General features: G+C 40.2%; 1 pseudogene; it reads left to right on the top strand.

The window, feature by feature from the left end:
* Nucleotides 1-4751: 4751 nt before the first annotated feature.
* LOC133621017 (UDP-glucuronosyltransferase 2A1 pseudogene) lies at nt 4752-9554 on the top strand (annotated as a pseudogene).
* The last annotated feature ends 1383 nt before the right edge of the window (nt 9555-10937 follow it).

A 10937-nucleotide genomic window follows, 5' to 3' on the forward strand; every position in this document is an offset into this window, starting at 1 on the left:
CACTAAGTGTGGCGAAATTATTCTCTGCATTTGACCCATCACCCTTGATCACATCCTGGGAGGTGAGGGCAGCAGTGAGCAGCCTAATAATTTGACCACTGTAGCATTACGCATAGTTTGAACAGTAATACAGAGTTTGAATATTTAATCAAGTGAGTATTTGGCGTACCACTAGATAAAGCCCGCCATTAAAATGTCTTCCTTGCATTTTGTTTGTGCAAAGTTATTTTTTGTTTTTAAAGCTGTGAGATTCTTCCGTGGAAAAAGATGATAACCCGTGCTCACTTGCGTACACCCCACTCAATTGAAACTGGCTCATGTACTACAGCACCTCTTAGTATGATTTTTCTGTATTTTAAAGTCCTATTAGCAAGAATAACTTTGTCACACTTTCTGTCACGTGCTGGTGTAGTTGCTGGCAGCATGATCCCAAGATACAGAGACGGCAGGCGACGTGCAAGTACAAACTCCTTTTATCAGAGACGGTGCAGGAACAAAAGTAGAAAGAGCAAACAAATAGTGCACAAAGCCACAATTGACTATGACTGTGGTCAAATCTGAGGTCTACAGCCTAAAGAGTACGCGTTTGTGGGTGGCTGACGTCATTGCACTGCCACCGCGCGAAGGATATCCAAATCTAATAGCGGACAAAGAGTCCCTAAAATATGGCTGACAAATGTGTCCTACTTCAGAAGTATGCATGCAGAGCAACTTTTGTGGCCCCACATATCCCATCATGCTTTGTGTGTTTCTGTCCATCCCTGAAAAAAATGTCAACAATGGTGAAAAGGGGAAGTATTGATTTATTTGTAAGTGTTGATTTATTCATAAGTATTGATTTGATGTGCAGAGACTTTGGAAGCACAGCTTTAATTACATTATGGTCAATTGGACATGGAAAGGTTGACCTTTATCTTACTAACATGATTATGTAAATGCATATGCCTTTAGATTATGTATACATTTATGTAACAAGATAAAGTTATTTTTTGTTTTTTTTAAATCTTGTATTTTGTCTTGTTTCTTTCTTTAGAACAATCTTTGGAGAAATGGGCTCACAAGCACATGTATTGAATAAAAACTAAATAGTGTGTTCAGGTTAGAGTGATCATTTGTGAAGCAATAATATGTATTTGAAATAAATAAATGAATATCGTAACGGGTGTTATTGGTGTGTGTTTTTTTTTTTTTTTTACTTCTGCTGCCTTCATTGCTAAGATTTAGGAATATTGAGACTAGTGTGCATTACAATTAATTTATTCCACTTAATATTTAAGTAAAAAAAGTAATACACAAATAGTGTACTCCTTAATATCACTATTGTTTAATATATCAGGTTTACTGTTAATCCATCCATCCATTTTATACTGCTTGTCACATATGCATTGACCATTGAATATTTAATCGCTATTAATCGCAGTTTGTTCTGTCAAGGCTTGGAATTTGGCGTGGATTGTTTTCCCATGGTGCAAATGATTTAGACCGGACATGGCGTGAAGGTGAATACATATTTAATTTTAACACTCAAAAAAAGAATAAACAAAAGGCGCGCACAAGGGCGAAGTACAAAACTTGGCTATAAAAACAAAAACTCGCACAAAGGCAGAACTATGGACAAAAAAACAAAAGACACTAACTATGGCATTAATCAACAAAACTTACTTGCGATGACGTGAACAGGGCAGCATGGACTATGAACATGAAACAGAGTGTCAGAAGTGTGTCAAGAGTGATGTACAGTATATATATATATATACAGGTAAAAGCCAGTAAATTAGAATATTTTGAAAAACTTGATTTATTTCAGTAATTGCATTCAAAAGGTGTAACTTGTACATTATATTTATTCATTGCACACAGACTGATGCATTCAAATGTTTATTTCATTTAATTTTGAAGATTTGAAGTGGCAACAAATGAAAATCCAAAATTCCGTGTGTCACAAAATTAGAATATTAAATGATAAATGGGTTGTACTTGTATAGCGCTTTTCTACCTTCAAGGTACTCAAAGCGCTTTGACACTACTTCCACATTTACCCATTCACACACACATTCACACACTGATGGAGGGAGCTGCCATGCAAGGCGCTAACCAGCACCCATCAGGAGCAAGGGTGAAGTGTCTTGCTCAGGACACAACGGACATGACGAGGTTGGTACTAGGTGGGGATTGAACCAGGGACCCTCGGGTCGCGCACGGCCACTCTTCCACTGCGCCACGCCGTCCCATATATATATATATGTATATATATATATATATATACATATATATAATATTACTTAAGGCTAATACAAAAAAGGGATTTTTAGAAATGTTGGCCAACTGAAAAGTATGAAAATGAAAAATATGAGCATGTACAATACTCAATACTTGGTTGGAGCTCCTTTTGCCTCAATTACTGCGTTAATGCAGCGTGGCATGGAGTCGATGAGTTTCTGGCACTGCTCAGGTGTTAGGAGAGCCCAGGTTGCTCTGATAGTGGCCTTCAACTCTTCTGCGTTTTTGGGTCTGGCATTCTGCATCTTCCTTTTCACAATACCCCACAGATTTTCTATGGGGCTAAGGTCAGGGGAGTTGGCGGGCCAATTTAGAACAGAAATACCATGGTCCGTAAACCAGGCACGCGTAGATTTTGCGCTGTGTGCAGGCGCCAAGTCCTGTTGGAACTTGAAATCTCCATCTCCATAGAGCAGGTCAGCAGCAGGAAGCATGAAGTGCTCTAAAACTTGCTGGTAGACGGCTGCGTTGACCCTGGATCTCAGGAAACAGAGTGGACCGACACCAGCAGATGACATGGCACCCCAAACCATCACCCAACCATGCAAATTTTGCATTTCCTTTGGAAATCGAGGTCCCAGAGTCTGGAGGAAGACAGGAGAGGCACAGGATCCACGTTGCCTGAAGTCTAGTGTAAAGTTTCCCCCATCAGTGATGGTTTGGGGTGCCATGTCATCTGCTGGTGTCGGTCCACTCTGTTTCCTGAGATCCAGGGTCAACGCAGCCGTCTACCAGCAAGTTTTAGAGCACTTCATGCTTCCTGCTGCTGACCTGCTCTATGGAGATGGAGATTTCAAGTTCCAACAGGACTTGGCGCCTGCACACAGCGCAAAATCTACCCGTGCCTGGTTTACGGACCATGGTATTTCTGTTCTAAATTGGCCCGCCAACTCCCCTGACCTTAGCCCCATAGAAAATCTGTGGGGTATTGTGAAAAGGAAGATGCAGAATGCCAGACCCAAAAACGCAGAAGAGTTGAAGGCCACTATCAGAGCAACCTGGGCTCTCCTAACACCTGAGCAGTGCCAGAAACTCATCGACTCCATGCCACGCCGCATTAACGCAGTACTTGAGGCAAAAGGAGCTCCAACCAAGTATTGAGTATTGTACATGCTCATATTTTTCATTTTCATACTTTTCAGTTGGCCAACATTTCTAAAAATCCCTTTTTTGTATTAGCCTTAAGTAATATTCTAATTTTGTGACACACGGAATTTTGGATTTTCATTTGTTGCCACTTCAAATCATCAAAATTAAATGAAATAAACATTTGAATGCATCAGTCTGTGTGCAATGAATAAATATAATGTACAAGTTACACCTTTTGAATGCAATTACTGAAATAAATCAAGTTTTTCAAAATATTCTAATTTACTGGCTTTTACCTGTAGAACACACACATACATATATTTGTGTATATATATATATATATATATATATATATATATATATATATATATATATATATATATATATATATATATATATATACACAAATATATGTATGTGTGTGTTCTATTTTTTTTTTACACTAATGCAAGTTAATTCCCCCTTATAAAATATTACTACAATTAAAATCCATGTTTTGTTTGATTGAATAAAAAGTACCATTCTCTCAGTACTACTTCAGCCATATTAGAGTGGTTTTAAATGATCAAACAAAAGATCAAGAATTATAAAAGTGCCGTTCACAACTTTAATTTTTTTTGCACATTGTGAAAAATATACGGCCAACCAAATAAACTAACACCATAACCATAACCATACTTTGCATTTAAAATAAAGTCTAAAATGAACAGACATCAATTTGTTTTAAATGAAGATGAGTTGAGAATGCAAAGCTATATTATTTAACAGGGATCCTCAATTACGTTTGTCCCTGGGCAAGATTTTCTTTTATTATCAGACATTGTATCATAACAAACAATATTCGGAACATAATATAAATACTGTTGTAATAAGACAAATATAAAGAGTATTCCCTAAAAACATGAAAAATGTAGATGATACAATTGACCTTGACTGGGTTTTTAACCCTGGTCTCCTTGTTTAAAGAGCAAGCTTGTTAATTATTCTGAAATCCTGCAACTCATTGTAAAACTACCCCATTACTGCAACGTTTGCTATACAAGTTTATGGCTTTGGCGGGCTGTATTTGGCCCGTGGGTTGCCTATTGAAAAACCCAGTTATACATCACATTGCTCATCATGGATAAACTGTCCTTTGAATCCTCATTATCTGGACCTATGCGAAGTGCAGATAAACCTTAGCGATTGTAAACATTGACCATTTCATTGACCATTTCACCTTAAATGACTCAAAGGTCATCAATGCACAACTATATATATTACAGAGTTGCAGAGGTCACATGACTGAAATTCTTCATTGTTGAAGTTTTAGAAAATGATATCCAGATGTTGTTTGGGGCCGAGAGGCAGCATGTGCAGGATAAAAGTAGAGGGTTTGGACAAACAGGCAGGCAGAACATTGGAGCGCGTCACTTTGTGAGCAGTTATACATTTACTTACGTTTGCAGACCTGAGGTCCGCCTCAACTTAAACACGTAACTGAACATTCTGCATTCTTCTTTGTTAGAGGCTCACTGGACCTGAGGTGAGGATCTACTCTACTGACTTTTAAAAGTGCTTTTAAAGTTTGGTTTCTGATAGAAGTGTATTACTCGGCATTGATGGACTAGATGGATGGATGGATAGATAGATAGATAGATAGATAGATAGATGGATAGATAGATAGATAAATAGATAGATAGATGGATAGATGGATAGATGGATAGATGGATAGATGGATAGATGGATAGATAGATAGATAGATAGATAGATAGATAGATAGATAGATAGATAGATAGATAGATAGATAGATAGATGGATAGATAGATAGATAGATAGATAGATAGATAGATAGATATGCAGTATGTCAACATCTTAAAATGCACAATGCCTACTACTGCCAATCAAATGTCATACACTGTCATTTGCATTATTGCATTAATTTTGTTGTTGCAGACTAGCTATAACTTAACCAGCATTAGTGCTTCCAAAGGTTGGGATGAGGTTGTGGCTGGAAGTGATCTAAGGTTTGATATGCGGAGTGAAACTTTCATCCTGAGTTCCAGCACGACACATTTGAGAAAAACAAACAGTGATGAGCAATCAGTTGATGATGTATGTTTGGTGGGGTTGTCTTTTAAAATGTACATTGCTTCTGCTTAGGTCATGTAAGTAAACAAATGCTTGAATATGCTGACAGTTCAGTGTATGTTTTGGTCATTGATCATACATGTAAAAAGTGACCAAAAAAAGATTATATATATTTGTATTATATTCTGACACCTGAACCAAAAGTTGCTACTCAAAGACAAGACCGCGGCCTGGCCTTGAGAAAGAACAGTGTGGTGTTGTATCCTGTTTTTACATATGAAAACATTCTGACCAAAACATACTGTACACTGACCGAGTAAGGTCAAGTAGAGGTAGGAAAAAACAAAAACAGTGCTGTGTTGTATCTTGTGTTCATGAATAAAAATATTAGAACCTTTCTAAAAAACCACACAAAAACAGTTTTCTTTTCTACTGGCCAGTCCAAGGTCTCTTCTTTAACTATCAACTTCTGACTGACTTCTGAAAAAATCTGTTTTAGTCTATATTTTCATTTCTGATAGTGTTTTATCATTTTTTCCCCCCTTCGATCAAAAATTATTCAACTGGCGGCCCGGGGGCCAAATCCGGCCCAGGAAAGACACCTTACTGACCCCTTAATTCAGTTAAAAAAATTTTTTTGCAGCAAATTCCTAAAACCACTTGAGTGCTCCTGTTGTATAGAGGAACTTGGACCACTGTAGATACACTGGCAGATCTTTGCATTGACATTGTAACCTTGCCAGAAAACATAGAACACCAGGGTCCAAACTTATAATTTACGTTCCTCAAGGCACCACTTAAAGTACTCTCCTTTTCGTATATCTATTGAAATGTCATATACAACTAAGGTGTTGCTGTAGCTTGTTTACTTCAGATGCAGTCTGTAGTCATTTGTTCAACTTCTTTAGTTATACTGGTGACATTCCTTAGGGTTCCATTTAAGGTCCTCTCTTTTTTATCATACGAGCTAAAAAAATAAAAATAAAAACTTGTGAGGGACTCACATTTCTGCAGCAGTTTCCTAAAAACACGACAGTGCTGTCGTATAGATGATCTTTGACTAACTTTTTGCTTCAACACTGAAAAAAACAAATGTATACATTTTTTTCAAAATTAAATTTTAATTTTTGTTTTTGTTTTTTAGTTCCCATTCATGAAACAGAAAACTGAATGACCAAAACATACACTGACTCATATGGTATCTCACAAAACACCCCCCTAGATTTTAGCCACCATTTTTGTTCGCCTGTGTTTTATCGATGAAAAATACTTTAGAAATAAAACTAGGATAATCTGTGTTCAGCTTGCATAACAGTATAGATTTACCAATCACTGAAAATTCATCAGCCGCATGTTGACCTCACACAGTTAGGACAATAAGGGTTTGAATCTCCGTTTGAGCATTTTTGCATGGGGTTACTGCTGTACCTTGGTCTCATTTCTATAGTAAAATATAGAAATGGTTGTGAGACTATATAAGCATATAGTTGAAGAATATAGTGAGAGCTGATACCGTAATCTGGTTGCAGCATGGTGAACTTTGACTGTGTCTTTGATTAGGAGCCTGCAGAAACAGGATAACATCTACAAATGTTTGTTCAGCCTTTAGTGTGTGTGTGTGTCTCCTCTTCAGTAATGGCGTCATATGGAGCCCTGGCGTTCCTCCTGATGTGTTCCATGGCACCGCTCCCCTCATGTTGGGGAGGGAAAATTCTGGTATATCCCTTTGATGGAAGCCACTGGATCAACATGAAAATTCTGGTGGAGGCACTACATTCTCAAGGACATGAAATCACTGTGCTGCGTACCTCCACCAGCTGGTACGTCTCTGAGAAGTCGCCCTACTACACCTCCATCACTGTCATGATGGACAAGTCCCAGAACATCGAGAGCCAGAGTTTCATGACCTCTTTCCTGGAGAGGTCCATCGAGATCAGACGACATCGAGGCTCGCTGTGGGCCTTTGTGGAGTTCTACAGGAACCTTTTCGGTTTCATTGGTGAGAATCAGGTGGCTGTGACCCAATTGGTGGTCAGCATTTTTGAGAATAAAACTCTCATCAAGGAGCTAAAGGAGACAGGATATGATATTTTCCTGACGGACCCCGCCTTTCCAAGCGGGGTGCTCCTGGCTCACTACTTGAACCTCCCCTTGGTCTTGAATGTACGCTGGCTTTTCAACGGAGAAGCCCACTTTGCCATTGCTCCATCTCCTCTGTCTTATATCCCGGAGCTTTTCTCCCAGCACTCTGACAAAATGAACTTGTTTCAAAGAATGAACAATATAATCTATCACGGTGTTCTGCTTTACATGCACCACTATGTCGCCAATCCCCCATACCAGGTTGTGTGCGATAAGTATTTCGGAGGCAATGTCAGCGCCATGTCTCTTACACAAGGAGCCGATCTCTGGCTGATGAGGATCGACTTCACCTTTGAGTTCCCGCGTCCCACCATGCCCAATGTGGTTTACATAGGAGGCTTTCAGGGAAAGCCCTCCAAGCCTCTGCCGGCAGATTTGGAGGACTTTGTGCAAACTTCCGGTGAACATGGCGTCGTCATCATGACTTTAGGAACGCTGCTAGGCGACCTGGGCCCGGAAATATCAGAGATCATCGCCTCTGCCTTTGCCAGGCTCCCTCAGAAGGTCGTGTGGAGACATCTCGGGAGGAAGCCCGCCGCTATCGGGAACAACACCCTGCTTGTGGATTGGCTTCCCCAGAACGACCTACTGGGCCACCCAAAGACTAAAGTCTTTGTCACCCATGGGGGTACTAACGGTATATACGAGGCCATGTACCACAGTGTGCCAATTGTGGGCATTCCTCTCATCTTTGACCAGGATGACAACATGGTGCGGATGAAGGCAAAGGGAGTGGCTGAGATCGTTGAAGTGACAACACTGGATGTGGAATCTTTCTTAGGTTCCCTGAGGAATGTTCTTGATCCGCAGAAGCCTTACAAACAGAATATGATCAAACTATCCCAACTGCATCATGACAAACCCATGAAGCCCATCGACACTGCCGTCTTCTGGATAGAGTACGTTATGAGGCATAGGGGGGCTCCACATCTGCGCACAGAGTCCTACAAGTTGCCGTGGTACACCTATCACTGTTTGGATGTCATTGCTGTCTTTGGAGTCTTCTTTCTTCTCGTTGTAGCATCTATTTGGATTTCCTGTAGATGTTTCTGTAAGTGCCTAGCCAAGTCTAAGACATCCAAAATAAAATCCAAGAGACAATAGAACACCAGATGATAAATTAAGCATGACAACACACACAGCATGACAATTTGTGAGTCATCTTCAAAACAATGATTTGTGGCTGTGGCTCTTAGTTTTTCCCCCCTACATTTAAAACACTTCCTTGTGGTCTACAGAACATGTAATGGTGGTTCTTTGGTCAAAATGTTGCTCAGATTATGTTTTACAGACCACATTCAAGCCGCTTCGTGATCGTCTTTTCAGGATGCGCCGTTTTGTGGGCAGTCAAACTCACGCGCTTCCACTTCGACTGCATCTTCTCCCCATCAACCATGTTGTAGTTTTTCTCGCTTCCATATCAAGATTCAAGATTCAAGATTCAAGATTCAAGATTCAAGATTGTTTATTGTCATATGCACAGTTAAACAGACAGTTTGCCGTACAATGAAAATCTTACTTTGCTAGTGCACCCTTCAACAAGTCACACGGTTTTTAACTAAAAATAAAAATAAAAATGTATATACAAGGCACAGTAAGTAACATAACATTATTGCACATTCTGATTGACGGTCAACAGTATACATATGGAGGCAGGCCCGGCCCTAACCAATCTGGCGCCCTAGGCAAGATTTTAGGTGGCGCCCCCCCCCCACATCGGCAGTGAAGTGTATATACTCACAAGAAACCGAATAGCTTTGTCTTTGACCTTTTTTTTTTTACTTACAACTATACCTAATATATAAAGGGGTGGAAAAGTGACTATTACCTGCAGGGCAAACATTAGCTAACCAGAAGGCAATAACAATGTAAACAAAAAACACCTGCTTAAAATATCTAATACAAATGTCCCAGAGGAATGTAGGTGGGAGTACTGTAATTACCTAACGTTACATTATTATTTTCCATAACAATTTAGCCCCCTGCACAATATTAACCCGACGTTAAAACAGAACTAGCTATTTATTGATTAGCAATTGCCGACTCATGTAACATTAGCTTAATGCTAAAAAGCCAGGTTACTATCACATTCTGTAACAGACAAATAATTTCATGTAGGCTAACGTTACCTACCTGCTACCTCTGTCTTTTCTCGTTTCTCCTCCTCTTCTTTTCTCTTTTTTCTTCCCTGGGCACCTGACAGTTTTGGCCGTTTTGACATCTTGTGTTGATTTTTTGATGTGGTGACGTCCAAAAAGAGTCATGATACGGGAAGGGAGGGGGCGCACCGTGCGGGGGGGCGGGGGATGTTGTAACAAATAATATTTCTATTAAATAGGCTTTACTTTGCATTTTAATTAACGTGGGATTATTTTTTGTATTTAGAAATAATAGTACCACCTTTTTTTCTCTTTTTTTTTTCTTTTTCTCTCCAACATTTGTGGCACTTGCGTGGCGCCCCCTGATGGACGGAGCCCTTAGCATTTGCCTATACGGCCTATGCCACGGGCCGGCCCTGTATGGAGGTGACCTTGGGTCACAGCAGTTAAAGTGTCTTTAGTGATCAAAGGTGAAAAGTGTCTACAGTGGTGGTTCACAGTTCGGGGGTGGTCATGGTAGATGTCTTTTGTTCAAAAAGATAAAAGTAAAATGGGGGGGGGGGCAGCATTCACAAGTTAGCATTCACAAGCCTGATGGCCTGTGGGTAAAAGCTGCCTCAGCTCCCCGGTGATCAGTCCGACGACCGTAGTATCATCTGCAAACTTGATGATACTGGTGTTGTTCTGGGAGGCCACACAGTTGTGTGTGAAGAGGGTGTACAATAGGGGGCTCAGCACGCAGCCTTGGGGGGTCCCTGTGCTTAGAACCTTTGCGCCTGATGTCTGGTTGCCGATTCTGACTGACGGGGGCCGGTTTGTGAGAAAGTTCAGGACCCAGTCACAGAGAGCCGGTGTCAGACAAACAGTGAGGAGTTTAGCAGTGAGTTTTTGTGGGATGACCGTGTTAAAAGCAGAGCTGTAGTTGATGAATAACAGCCTGGCATAGGTGTCCTTGCCCTCTAAGTGGGTGAGGGTGGTGTGGATGACAGTGTTGACTGCATCCTCAGTGGACCGGTTCTGCCGGTAGGCAAACTGTAGAGCAGGGGTGTCAAACTCAAATACAGAGTGGGCCAAAATTTAAAACTGAACAAAGCCGCGGGCCAAGGTTGAACAAATTAACCTTTTAATAGGGACCCAAACAAGTTTTGCATTGAATATTGAACAAGCAAGGCTTATATAACTTTATAGTGACATGCAAAATCGAGTTTCAAATAATAATAATAATAATTAAAAAATATCAATGGCATATCAAATACA

Source organism: Nerophis lumbriciformis, linkage group LG01 (assembly GCF_033978685.3).
Source record: "Nerophis lumbriciformis linkage group LG01, RoL_Nlum_v2.1, whole genome shotgun sequence".
Lineage (NCBI taxonomy): Eukaryota > Metazoa > Chordata > Actinopteri > Syngnathiformes > Syngnathidae > Nerophis > Nerophis lumbriciformis.